This window comes from Vicugna pacos, chromosome 5 (genome assembly GCF_048564905.1).
Source record: "Vicugna pacos chromosome 5, VicPac4, whole genome shotgun sequence".
Lineage (NCBI taxonomy): Eukaryota > Metazoa > Chordata > Mammalia > Artiodactyla > Camelidae > Vicugna > Vicugna pacos.
In genome coordinates, this window is record NC_132991.1 from 68,819,798 (window position 1) to 68,831,808 (window position 12,011).

The 12,011-nt window shown below is 34.9% G+C and overlaps 1 protein-coding gene and 1 pseudogene across 2 annotated transcripts in view; one reads left to right on the forward strand and one right to left on the reverse strand.

The window, feature by feature from the left end:
• Positions 1-4,895, forward strand: part of LOC102537723 (prefoldin subunit 6 pseudogene) — a 31,736-nt pseudogene extending 26,841 nt beyond the window's left edge. The window contains exons 2-3 of the transcript XR_012072995.1: positions 3,423-3,517; positions 4,405-4,895. The product of XR_012072995.1 is annotated as a prefoldin subunit 6 pseudogene (transcript). The remainder of the gene's footprint in view (positions 1-3,422; positions 3,518-4,404) is intronic.
• BMPR2 (bone morphogenetic protein receptor type 2) overlaps positions 1-12,011 on the reverse strand; it is a 154,111-nt gene that overhangs the window by 138,304 nt on the left and 3,796 nt on the right. The window lies entirely within an intron of this gene.

Below are 12,011 nucleotides of genomic sequence, written 5' to 3' on the forward strand. Positions count from 1 at the left end.
GAAAAATTGCAAAGATACTACAGAGGGTTTCCTGTATATCCCTCACCCAGTTTCCACTATTATTAACATCTTACATTACCACAGTACATTTGTTAAAACCAAGGGATCAATACTGGTACATTACTATCAACCAAACTCCACATTTTGTTAGGATTCCACTAGTTTGCCCTAAGGTCCTTTTACTGTTCCAAAATCTCATCTACAATACTACATCATAGTTAGCAGCACATTACATACATTGGGCTTTGTGTGTCTTTAAGCTCCTCTGGGCTACGACAGTTTCTCAGACTTTCCTTGTCTCTGATAACCTTGACAGTTTTGAGGAATACTAGTCAGGTATTTTGTAAATTGTTCCACATTTTGAGACCCTCTGATATTTTTCTCCTGATTAGTTAGACTAGGACTGTGAGGTATTTGGAGGAAAACCAGAGAAGTGGTGTGCCATTCTCTCAAATCACATCGATACTATCAGTATGACTAATCACTGATTATGTTAATTTATATTACCTGAGGTAGTGTTTGTATATTTCTCCATTGTAAAGATACTTTCCCCTCTCTGTACAGCTTTCGAAATAAGAAAAATTTAAGTGTTTAAATTTTTTTCTTAAGTTGGAATTTCATATTAGTTAATGGGTAACACAGTCACATGATCCAAAATTCAGTGCAAAAGGCACTGAAAAGTATCCCTTCCTCCCGTCTCTCCCTAGCTTCCAAGTCCCATCCCCAATGAACCTATATTTACAGATTTCTTAATTTAAAAAAAAGTACTTATGGTTAGGGTCAGACATGAAGATCCTATGCTGAGAAGTCAGTCTGGTTCAGGTAACATTTTTATAGTGATTTATGAATATCTTACCTATATAAGTATCTATAAAGAAATAATTATATACTTCTAAAATACTTCTATCTCGTCTCTCCCCTCCCATATATATATATGCAAACGTATCCTGTGTCTTTTATATAAGAAAGATGTGTCACTCCACAAAATACATGTTTGGAGAAAACTCTAACACAAAAAGATACATGCAGCCCAATGTTCATAGTAGCACTATAGTCAAGACATGGAAGAAACCTAAATGTCCATTCACAGGTGAATGGATAAAGAAGATGTGGGGTGTGTGAGCGTGTGCGTGTGTGTGTATGTATGTGTGGGTTGTGGAATATTACTCAGCCCTAAAAAAGAATGAAATAAAGCCATCTGCAGCAACATGGATGGACCTAGAGATTATCTTATTAAGTAAAGTAACTTAGAGAAAGACAAATATCATATGATATCACTTATATGTGGAACCTAAAAAAATGACACAAATGAACTAATTTACAAAACAAGAGTCAGACTCACAGACATAAATCTTTAAGTTATTCTTATAGGTTTAGTGATAAGTTAAAGTATAATACAATCAAAATCCTCTTCAACAACACTTGTACTGCCAACTAAAGAATGTCACTCATCATCCAGCTTTATAAGAATTAAGTCACTAGCCTCTACAGTCTCTGACCTTCAATACATCCTGAAGGGAGTTCAGGATGGAGATCAGGAATAAGCTACCCTGTGATCTGTGAAAACTAGCAGGACAAAGCGTCAGGTAGTTAGATATTTTCAGGAGTAAATTTTATGAACCCTTTTTTTTTTTTTGCATCTTCCCATACTTAGAAAAGCATTAAAATCATTAACTAACATATCTGTGCCTTGTGACTAACAATAACCTCCAACAAGATGTGTGCTTGACTGCAGGTACCTCTTCTCCAAAATCACATATATGCTGACCTCCCACCTTACCTCTTCAGAACAGTTCCTCAGAGCTATCTGAGAGGCTATCTCCCAGGCTATAGACTTCATTAAGTCCAGAAATAAATCTGAAACTCACAGCTCTCATGCTGCACATTTTTATTTCAGTAGACAGCCCCATAAAGTAAAATTTAAGTAATTAGTTATTTCCTCAGCTTTTCAGAATGGGGATGGTTAAAACAATAAAAATCACTGTAACAACAGTAACAAATTTAAATGCCTTAAGTATATCAAAAGGTCTTCCACCATTTTCCTTAACAATAAACACAAGGAATAAAGTCCATCAAATTATTAATAGTACTGTACTAAACAAACAATAAAATATCTGGGAATAAATTAAACCAAGGACGTGAAACACTTTAACACTAAAAATTACAAAACACTGTTGAAAGAAATTAAAAAGAACCTAAATAACAAGAAAGACATCTTGTGTTCATAGATAGAAAGACTTAATATTAAGATGTCAATAGTACCCAAAGCAACCTATGGATTTCAATCCCTTTCAAAATTCCAACAGCCCCCTTTTCTTTTCTTTTTTCTTTTTTTTGCAGAAATGGAAAAGCCCAATCTTCAAATTCATGGAACTGCAAGGGGCCCTAAGAAGCCAAAACAATCTTGGTTTTTAAGAACAGAACAAAGTTGGAAGACTCATACTTTCCAATTTTAAAACTAACTACAAAGCTATAGCAATCAAAACAGTATAGTATTGACATAAGGACAAATACATGGATCAATGGAACAGAACTGAGAACCCAGAAATAAATCTGTATATCTGTAGCCAAATGATTTTTGACAAGAGTGCCAATTCCATTCAATGGGGAAAGATCAGTCTCTTCAACAAATGGTTCTTGCACAACTGGACTTCCACATGCAAAAGAATGAAGCTGGATCCCTATCTCACACTACATACAAAAAATTACCACAAAATGGCTTAAGAATAAGACCTAAAACCATAAAACTCTTAGACTGACAATGGATTCTGAGATATGACACCAAAAGCATACGTGACAAGAACTAGATAAACTGGATTTCATCAAAATCAAAAACTGTTGTACATCAATGGACAGAATTTAAAAAATAAAAACAGAATAAGAGAAAACATGTGGTGTCTTAGTCCATTCAGGATACTATATAATAAGATACCAGAGAATGGGTGGCTTATAAACAACAAACTTTTTCTTTCACCTTAAAGGTAGGAAGTTAAATATTTATTCTGCATGAAACACTTTTAACAGTTGCTGGCACAGAGTATGCACTCAATAAATATCAGTTATTATTGTTAGCTATATTGGTTCTGCATATTAAATTTAATAAAATTTTATTATCTACTTTGTACCAGGCACTTTACTAAGTGATGAGGCTATAGTGGCACATGGGTAAGATAGATATGGTCACTGACTTCTTGGAGTCAACCATCTGAAGGTCCATTAAGTAAACTTGAAAGGGTTTTTCTTTTTTTTTTTTTATTTTAAAAGAAAAACTATGAGAAAACAGACTTGTTAGTCTGTGGGATCAGGAATGGCCTCCCTAAAGAAGTGATGTTTAAGCTGAAACTTGAAATAGGAGTAGGGATTAATCAGGCCAAGGGGTATGCAGTATGTATGTATGAGTGTGTATTATGTCTATGTTATAGGAGGATGGTGGCATAAAGAACATTCCAGAAAGTGAAAGCATCACTAAAGAGCCTTGTGGTGGGAAGAAGCATAGGCTATGGAAACAGAAAAGAGGGTAAAGGGGTGAAGTACAGTCAGGGAGAAATTAACTTGGAATAAGCCTATTAGTTTAGACTTCATCTAAAGGCTGTGAGAAGACTTTGAAACATTTTAAGCAGGAAAGTGACACGGGTTAGACTACTCTTTCCCTTGACATTGAGGACTTTCCTCAGCATGGCTCTTTCTTTAAAGAAATTTTTATACACTTTAGTCTTTCCTATTAGATGGTAACTTTAGGTTTCTTATCTTAATCTTAAACAATAAACATTTATTTCTCAAAGTTCTGGAAACTAGGAAGTCCAAGATCATGGTGCTGGCAGATTCAGTAATAGATGTGAATCCACTTCATAGATGGCCATCTTTTTGCTGTAATGTCACTTGGTGGAAGAAGGGCGGGATCTCTCTGGGTTCTCTTTCATAAGGATACTAATTACCTCCTCAAGCCCAATCATTTAATACCATCACCTGGGAGTTGATTTCAACATATAAATTTGGGAGGGATACAGACACTCAGTCCACAGTATTCGGAAATTATCTATCTGATAGGGAGTTAATATTCAGAATACATAAAGAATTCCTACCACTCAACAACAAAAAGACAAACAACCTAATTAAAAAATGGATAAATGTTTAAGGGTACAAACTTACAACCAATAGATAAAGACATCCAGGAGATACAATGAACAGCATAGTGATCATAGACAAAATACTGTATCACAAACATCAAAGATGCTAAGAGACTAGATCTTAATTGTTCCCACCACACACACACACACACACACACAAACACACACACACAAAAGATAATTATGTGACATAACAGAGTTGTTAGTTAATGGTACAATAGTAATCACACTGCAATATACAAATGTATCAAATCAACATGCTGACCAATACTTAAAGGGAGAACGCTTTTGTCCCAACCGTGGCAGAGCTGATCCAGAACAAGTTATAGGGAGAAGTGGAGAAATATCAACAGCTACAGAAAGACTTGAGTAAATCCATGTCATGGAGGCAGAAGCTAGAGGCACAACTAATAGAAAATAATATCATGAAGGAGGAACTCGTCCTGCTGGATGGGTCCAACATGGTCTTTAAACTTCTGGGTCCCAGGATGGTCAAACAAGAGCTGGGGGAGGCTCGGGCCACAGTAGGGAAAAGGCTGGACTATATCACATCTGAAATTAAGCCATGTGAATCCCAGCTCCGGGACTTAGAGCACCAGGCAGAACAACAGAGGGAAACCCTTGCTCAGCTGCAGCAGGAGTTCCAGCAGGCCCAGGCAGCAAAGGCAGGGACTCCTGGGAAGGCCTGACCCCGTGGTGGGGGGAAGGGGAGAGGGGAGAATGAGGCAGCTCTAGGGTCTATACTGTAGCTAATAAAATGTGAAAATATCTGGCACTTATCTAGAGAAAAAAAAAACATGCTGTATACCTTAAACTTACACAATGCTATATGTCAATTATATCTCCATAAAAATAAAATTTTTAAAAATGGACAAAGAACTTGAGTGGATATATCTCCAAAGAAGATAAATAAATGGACAATAAGCACAAGAGAAGATGTTCAACAGCATTTATCATGCGGGAAATGGAAATCAAAACCACAATGAGATACCACTTTACCCCTACTAGGATGGCTATAATTAAAAAAATAAAACAAAACAAAAAACAGTAAGTGCTGGCAAGGATGTGGAGAAAGTGGAACCCTTGTATACTGCTGGTAAAATGGTGCAGCCACTATGAAAATGTTTGGCAATTCCGCAAAAAGCTAAACCATATTGAATTATACAATTATATCCAGCAATTACTCTTTTATATATATAAATTACTCTTATATACATATATATATGAATTGAAAGCTGGGACTAGAACAGAGACTTTTTCACTAATATTCACTGTAGCATTGCTCACAATAGCCAAAAGGTGAAAACAACTCAAGTCTCCATCAACAGACAAATGGATATGTGGTATATACATAAAATGGAATATTATTTAGCCTTAAAAAGCAAAGAAATTCTGACACATGTTACAACATGAATAAACCTTAAAAACATTCTGCTAAGCAAAATAAGCAGGTAACAAAAGGACAAATATTGTATGATTCCACTGACATGAAATATCTACAGTAGGCAAAAATCACAGTAGATTAGCGAGGTTACCAGGGGCTGGCAGGAGAAGGGAATTGGGAGTTGTTGCTCAATGGTCAGAGTTTGTGATTGGAGTCATAAAAACATTTTGGTGATAGTTTAACTATACTGTGAATGTAACTAATGCTACTAAGTTGTACTTGAAAATAGTTAAAATGGCAAATTTTATATGTTTTACCATAATTTTTTAAAGTTAACAATACAATATATCCAAACCAAATAAGCTGTACACTTTAAACAGGTGAATTGTATGATACAGGAATTATAGCCAATAAAGCTGTTAAAAACAGTTTACTAACCTAAATTTAAAATTGCATTGATTAGATATCACTGATTTGGCATGTATGATAACCGAGTCAAAGGCTGAGCTGAAACTGACCTTGATATTATTTTAAAATTAAAATGAAAGACAAGATTGTTGAGAACTCTAAACTTAATTATACTTCTAATTATTTAAAGTTTACTCTAAGGTTCTGTCCAACTCTAAAATTCTAGAATTCCAACTATTTTAAAAGTACCCTTTATATTTAGTTATAGACTATTCTTATATTTTCATTAAAGCATATCCCTAAAGAGACTTTCTTTACAATACCTGTGTCATCCTAACTCAACAGTCAAGATATAAAATATACTTGTAAAAAAATTAAGTTACATTTCTTTTAAAGTAGTGCTTTTACAATTTCAAACCACTCCACAGTTTTCCCCAACCTAAATTCAAAGTACTATTACTCAATAAACAATAAGTTGTATAGCACAGGGAACTATATTTAATATCTTGTAGTGACTTACGGTGAAAAAGAATGTGAAAACGAATATAGGTATGTTCCAAACGACTGAAGTATTGTGCTGTACACCAGAAATTGACACATCATTGTAAACTGACTATAATTTAATTTTTAAAAAAGTACTATTACTCAGTAGTAACCAAACATATCATTCAAAGTGGTACACACTGATAGTAACTAAGTATAACACCGGCTTTTCTCATAACATAAGCAAAAGTGCTGTAAGTACGATAAGCATCATGCAGATCAATCCTGTCACTTTACAAATAAGAAAACTGAGACCAAAAGAGGTGATTTGCCCAAAGTAAATAGCCAATGGTACCACCAGGAAAGAATTCAAATCTTTCTAGTTTCAAAGTCTGGTTGTCTGTCTAACTTAGAAATCATCTACTTTCAGGGATAATTAAAGCCTGGGAGAGGCAGTAAAATGAAATAAACAAGGAAGAGGAGGAGCAATAAGAGAAACGTGCACTCAAGTCAATCAGAGGGATATTTTATAAAAAGGGGGAAGGAAAGAAGATACAGAACCAAGGAAATGCAAAGTCACTGAAGTGAGAAGAGAACAGTTTCAACGAAGGTATGATAAAAACTGCCAAATTCAGAAGAAAAGTCAAAGAGAACAAGATTGAAAAGTGTCTAGATTTGGCAATTACAAAGTCACTGCTAACCTAATATACATGTGGGGTGAGGGTGGCAAGTATGGAGTTGAGGATATGGAAATCAAGAAGTGTTCTCTGTTCTTTCAAGAAGGCTGGCAGAAGAGAAAGATAAAAGGAGGGTGGAGATCAGCTAGAAGACACTAGAACACGGTCTCTTTTCCTGTGTTATAGAATACCTACATACCTATATGCAGAGAGGAAAAAAAGACTGCTAAAGGTTTGCAAAATAGCTACCCTTGCTTCAAACAGTATGAGATCTAATTCTCCTTCACAAAGTGATACAGGCTATGGCATGGGATAGTTGTGAGGAGAAGAGGCAGTCCTTCTTATTTTTCCTTGAATCCACCAACATATAGAAAAGAAACTTGCACAAAGGAAGCACTAATAAATGTTTGTTGACTGGACATTTTAATTCTATTTCTATGTTACCTGTCCTATTAAAGCCCCCATATCCTTCTTGCTGCTCCCATGGGTGCATACTGGAACAGAAACTGTGTCTAAAACAAAATACTTACCGTCAAACAATTATTATATTAAGCGCAATTAAGAGCTAGCAATAAATGTTATGTTCTAATATTTCTGCTACGGCAATATATTCCAAAATGTTCATGTCATTTATTTACAGGCTTATTTTTAACCTCACATAGACTATACATAAATTATATATGTATTCTTGTAATCTTAGCTGTCAATATCCATCTCACAGACAAATAAAAAGTTTAAAAAACAAAAACGAATTAAGTCTATTGTATTCAAGATTCTACAAAGTCATCTTTTTTTTCCATTTTTAAATTTTTTAAATTGAAGTACAGTTAGTTTACAATGTTGTATCAATTTCTGGTGTACAGCACAATACTTCAGTCATATAGGAACATACGTGTATTTGTTTTCATATTCTTTTTCACCATACGTTACTGCAAGATATTGAATATAGTTCCCTGTGCTAACAGTATAAACTTGTTATTTATCTATTTTATGTATATTAGTTAGTATCTGCAAATCTAGAACTGCCAACTTATCCCTTGCCATCCCCTTCCCCCTACCATAACCATAAGTTTGTTTTCTATGTCTGTGAGTCTGTTTCTGTTTTGTAAATAAGTTTGATTGTCTTTTTTTTTTTTAGATTCCACATATAAGTGGTATCATTACAATGTCATCTTCATTGCCTCTAGAAAGGATTCAAAGACTAGATCATTTAACTATAAGGGGGAAATAAGAGTCTCTCCAACATGTGTGAGTGCTATGCGAGACGGTCAAAATTCATGAATTCTTAGATATTATAACACTCATATTTAATTTCTTCCAGCAGATGAATCAGAATATAATTCTTCTTTCGTGGACAGAAATTTAATATATGCAATTTACTGACCTGGAGGACTCCAAGGAATATTAATCTGTAACTGAAACCAAAACAGTGTTAGTCTAATTTAGTTTAGCACTAATTCTTTTCTTTTAACCAAAAGAGCTTTAATAATGTTTAGTTGAGAAAATATAAATGACATTTATAACAGTCCTAAATGTTAAATATTGCTATTATTTATAGACACTATAAATGCTTAAATGATTTTCTGTGATTTCTTAACTTGTTATGTACAGTACTTAGAAAAGAACCCATACACAGGTTTAAATATTTTTGATCGTGTTGAGGAAAAGAAAATATAATCACAGCTCTAGTCAGCAGATATTTCTTTTTCTGATGAAATATGTAAATGACATATGGGAAGCCCTTCTATTTAGGGAAATAAAAGTCAATACAAAATAAGAGCAGGTTCAACATTCAGGAAGTGAATTCTATTCATTTTTTCTATGATCAGCTTTTCTTTGTGACACTGCTCAAATGCTGAGTGAAGTTGTTTTCTGGAAAAGCCCTTGTTTGCATGCTGAGATGATGCAAAGCGTAAGTTAGCACGGTGCCCAAGAACCGCACACTTTTTCGGATGGAGGAGCTGACGGTTCATCAAGAACGCTTGCTAAGAATAAAGATTTTACTCTAAGTCTCTATCTTCCTTGAGTTTCTTCTAGCATGAATTGATCCCTATCTTACTTGGGTATTGTAAAGCATGGATAAAAATTGGAGAAAACACTGAAACTGAACTAAATCCTATGTAAGTCATCAATGAATACATTTCTCTCAAATTGCTAATTTTGAGTACTTTATTGTTTAATCAGTTGTTCTGCGGTCACCTGACTATTTAAACTAAAATAAATTATGGACCACAAATCAAATGCTGAGCACTGTTACAGGGGCTGGATACAGAAAGTTGAATGAAGTAAGTCCTGTCTTCAATAGAAAGCATTGTCTAATAGGAGATACAAATTATCTTCATCTAATTATAATGTCTGTAGCACTAATTCTTTTATCTATACTTCATCTGCAGTTCTCATCAACAGTTCTCAAACAATGTTATCTAGTCTAATTTAGTTTAGCACTAATTCTTTTATACTTCATCAATATATCTTGTAATAACCTTTAATGAAAAAAATATATATATGAAAATGAATATATGTATGTATATGCATGACTGGGACATTGTGCTGTATACCAGAAATTGATACACTGTAATTGACTGTACTTCAATCAATCAATCGATTGATCGATCAATCAACTAACTAACTAACTTCATCAACAGTAAAAGAAAACCACTTTCTACTAACAAGTAATTTTTCTTTTAGGCAGAAGGAAAAGGATAATGACATAGCCAAAATAAAAGCACAAATTAAATAAACATAATACAACACTGGGTGAGCAAAGCACTTTTCGTTAAATAACATAAGCACCTTTAAGACCAAGAATAACAGAAAAAAAATTTTTGTGCAAGTTTTAAGAAAAAGGTTTTGGGTAATTATTTACAGCATAAAATAAGAAATGTTTCGTATCAATGTTGACTGAATAGATGATCCAGAACAGGTTATACTTAGCACAAAAAGTAAACAAACAAATAAAGTAAATTCTAAGAGTTAAAAGGACTCTTGGATCCAGTAGTTCTCAAACTTTAGGGTACATAAAATTTACCTGGGAGATACTTGTTTAAAATGTAAATTCCCAAACTCACTGTCCAGATATTCATATTAAGTGGGTCTGGAATAGTGTCCAGGAATCTGCTTTTCAAACATAATTTGGTCCATAATATCACAACTGAGAAAACTATGTTAAATAATCTATTTGCCTAGAGTCACATAGAACCCATTTCTCATTAACTCAAGACAGTGGTCTTCCTACTACAACATTTAAACTACTTTATAGTTGAAAGAACTGGGACAAACAAAGAATAAATTACTAAAACATCATTTGATGTATTGAACAATCTTACAGTACTTACTGGCTCCAATTCCCTTCTACTATTCATTCATTCAGTATTTCTTAAACTCTTAATTACAAAACAATTTAAGACATGAACCCTGTCCTGTAGAAGCAATTATCAGGTTGGGAGGACAGGCAAATACACAAAACTAATATTTAACAGCAAGGCAATACATGAGCAAGTGCTAAAATAAGTGGTATGGACAGTTATAAAAACAACTGATTTATACTGACTTCACTCTGTACCTTCTATAGTTAGAATTTACCCAATAGAGACCATATTCAATTTCTTCTCTTTCACTGTTAAGAAAGTTGGCCTTTCATGAAAGAAAGCTGGAATAAACATCCTCCACCCCACGTTTCACACGTACACCAACACCAATACCACCACGAGAGCAACCCACATGCCAGGATAGCTTTTGTGCAGACCAAAGTTGGTATAATTTTTATGCAAAGGCCTAATCAAGAGTTTGCCCCTGTTCGAATGGTAAGAGAAGTTTCCCTCCTGGACTATATCTTCAATTGAAAGTCCTAATTCTTCATTTCCCAGCAAAAGTATCATACATCCATATATTAACCATGGCCTCGATACAGGCAAAGTATACTGCACTACCCCTTGTCTTTGGGCTAGGCCAAAGGGATGTTAGAAGAGCACAGTCTAGAAATTGGTGGGATTGGGCTTGTCCTCTTGTGCTTCTGCCATTACTGCCATGAGATGAGCTTCCCTCACAGAGATGTTACCATTCCCTCCAGCCTGGGCACCTCAATGGGAGAAGTGGAGCAGAATAACTGCTCACTGTTGAATGCTACTATAATTCTGTGGTTGTCAGTTATTATGCAGCAAAACTGATTGAATCACAATATTTAAGAAATCTAAACAATCAAGACTGATTACATAAAGCAGCGGTTCTCAGCATTGAATCAGAATCTTTTGGGCTTCGGGGGAGGGTATAGCTCAATTGGTAAAGCGCATGCTCAGCACGCAGGAGGTCCCAGGTTCAATTCCCAGGCCTCCAAGCAGAAATCAATGAAGAAATCTAATTGCCTCCCTGCCGGAATACAAACAATACAAGCAAAACATGTGCTTTCGTTTAAAAAAAAAAAGTCTGAATACAGAATCTTTTGGGCTTCAAGTTTTAAAAATATATATAGTCCCAGAGAGAGACTCATTCAGTACATCTAGACTGCTGGACCAGAAATACGCATTTTATCAAGAACCACAGGTGCTCCTGCAGTGCCTACATCTTGAGATTCTCAACACTAAAAAAAAAAAAAATACTAAATTTCTAGTTCCTCAACAATATTTACCAACTGCTCAAGAACAAAGAGGTAAGTCTTACTTTAGACAATGTGTGTGTTTCTTAAGAGATGTATGTAAAACTGAAATACAGTCAAGTGAATTATTTCAAATGCAGGAAGAATCAGATGACACCGACTCAGCAGAATCAGCTGACATTGGTGCCAGTTCAGCCATGGACACATCTGAGCCAGCCAAGGAGAAAGAGGATTATGACATGATGTAGGACCCTGAGTTCCTTCAGAGTGTCCTGGAGAAACTTCCACACATGGATCCTAATAATGAGGCCATTCGAAATACCATGGGCTCCCTGGCCTCG